Raw genomic sequence first — 2,500 nt, 5'->3', positions numbered from 1 at the left:
CCAGGGGCTCCAGGGGGTGCTTGGTGGAGGCCATGCCCAGCCAGAGTGTCCCTTCCCCGGGGTGAGTCTGGAGGAGTGGGGGGTGGCTCTGGAGGTGCTCCGGGGGCTCCAGGGGGTGCTTGGTGGAGACCATGCCCAGCCAGAGTGGCCCTCCCCCGGGGTGAGTCTGGGGAGAGTGGGGGGTGGCTCTGGAGGGCCTCCGGGGGTTCCAGGGGCTCCAGGGGGTGCTTGGTGGAGGCCATGCCCAGCCAGAGTGTCCCTTCCCCGGGGTGAGTCTGGGGTGAGTGGGGGGTGGCTCTGGGGGTGCTCCGGGGGCTCCAGGGGGTGGTCGGCGGAGGCCATGCCCAGCCAGAGTGTCCCTTCCCCGGGGTGAGTCTGGGGAGAGTGGGGGGTGGCTCTGGGGGTGCTCCGGGGGCTCCAGGGGGTGCTTGGTGGAGACCATGCCCAGCCAGAGTGTCCCTTCCCCGGGGTGAGTCTGGAGGAGTGGGGGGTGGCCCTGGAGGTGCTCCGGGGGCTCCAGGGGCTCCAGGGGGTGCTCGGTGGGGGCCATGCCCAGCCAGAGTGTCCCTTCCCCGGGGTGAGTCTGGAGGAGTGGGGGGTGGCTCTGGAGGTGCTCCGGGGGCTCCAGGGGGTGCTCAGTGGAGGCCATGCCCAGCCAGAGTGGCCCTTCCCCGGGCAGAGTCTGGAGGAGTGGGGGGTGGCTCTGGAGGTGCTCCGGGGGCTCCAGGGGTTCCAGGGGGTGGTCGGCGGAGGCCATGCCCAGCCAGAGTGGCCCTTCCCCGGGGTGAGTCTGGAGGAGTGGGGGGTGGCCCTGGAGGTGCTCCGGGGGCTCCAGGGGCTCCAGGGGGTGCTCGGCGGAGGCCATGCCCAGCCAGAGTGTCCCTTCCCCGGGGTGAGTCTGGAGGAGTGGGGGGTGGCTCTGGAGGTGCTCCGGGGGCTCCAGGGGGTGCTTGGTGGAGACCATGCCCAGCCAGAGTGTCCCTTCCCCGGGGTGAGTCTGGGGAGAGTGGGGGGTGGCTCTGGGGGTGCTCCGGGGGCTCCAGGGGGTGCTTGGTGGAGACCATGCCCAGCCAGAGTGGCCCTTCCCCGGGGTGAGTCTGGGGAGAGTGGGGGGTGGCTCTGGAGGGCCTCCGGGGGTTCCAGGGGTTCCAGGGGTTCCAGGGGGTGCTCGGTGGAGGCCATGCCCAGCCAGAGTGGCCCTTCCCCGGGCAGAGTCTGGGGAGAGTGGGGGGTGGCTCTGGAGGTGCTCCGGGGGCTCCAGGGGCTGCTTGGTGGAGACCATGCCCAGCCAGAGTGGCCCTTCCCCCGGGTGAGTCTGGGGACAGTGGGGGGTGGCCCTGGAGGGCCTCCGGGGGTTCCAGGGGGTGCTCGGCGGAGGCCATGCCCGGCCAGAGTGTCCCTTCCCCGGGCAGAGTCTGGGGAGAGTGGGGGGTGGCTCTGGGGGTGCTCCGGGGGCTCCAGGGGGTGCTTGGTGGAGACCATGCCCAGCCAGAGTGTCCCTTCCCCGGGGTGAGTCTGGAGGAGTGGGGGGTGGCCCTGGAGGTGCTCCGGGGGCTCCAGGGGCTCCAGGGGGTGCTCGGTGGGGGCCATGCCCAGCCAGAGTGTCCCTTCCCCGGGGTGAGTCTGGAGGAGTGGGGGGTGGCTCTGGAGGTGCTCCGGGGGCTCCAGGGGGTGCTTGGTGGAGACCATGCCCAGCCAGAGTGGCCCTCCCCCGGGGTGAGTCTGGGGAGAGTGGGGGGTGGCTCTGGAGGGCCTCCGGGGGTTCCAGGGGCTCCAGGGGGTGCTTGGTGGAGGCCATGCCCAGCCAGAGTGTCCCTTCCCCGGGGTGAGTCTGGGGTGAGTGGGGGGTGGCTCTGGGGGTGCTCCGGGGGCTCCAGGGGGTGCTCGGCGGAGGCCATGCCCAGCCAGAGTGGCCCTTCCCCGGGGTGAGTCTGGGGAGAGTGGGGGGTGGCTCTGGGGGTGCTCCGGGGGCTCCAGGGGGTGCTTGGTGGAGACCATGCCCAGCCAGAGTGGCCCTTCCCCGGGCAGAGTCTGGGGAGAGTGGGGGGTGGCTCTGGAGGTGCTCCGGGGGCTCCAGGGGTTCCAGGGGGTGCTCAGTGGGGGCCATGCCCAGGCAGAGTGTCCCTTCCCCGGGGTGAGTCTGGAGGAGTGGGGGGTGGCTCTGGAGGTGCTCCGGGGGCTCCAGGGGGTGCTTGGTGGAGACCATGCCCAGCCAGAGTGTCCCTTCCCCGGGGTGAGTCTGGGGAGAGTGGGGGGTGGCTCTGGGGGTGCTCCGGGGGCTCCAGGGGGTGCTTGGTGGAGACCATGCCCAGCCAGAGTGGCCCTTCCCCGGGGTGAGTCTGGGGAGAGTGGGGGGTGGCTCTGGAGGGCCTCCGGGGGTTCCAGGGGTTCCAGGGGGTGCTCGGTGGAGGCCATGCCCAGCCAGAGTGGCCCTTCCCCGGGCAGAGTCTGGGGAGAGTGGGGGGTGGCTCTGGAGGTGCTCCGGGGGCTCCAGGGGCTG

The sequence above is a fragment of the Eucyclogobius newberryi genome, unplaced genomic scaffold, assembly GCF_026437365.1.
Source record: "Eucyclogobius newberryi isolate DKJ021-1_F unplaced genomic scaffold, fEucNew1.0.hap1 SCAF_272, whole genome shotgun sequence".
NCBI classification, from domain to species: Eukaryota; Metazoa; Chordata; class Actinopteri; order Gobiiformes; family Gobiidae; genus Eucyclogobius; species Eucyclogobius newberryi.
This window is presented reverse-complemented; position numbering follows the sequence as displayed.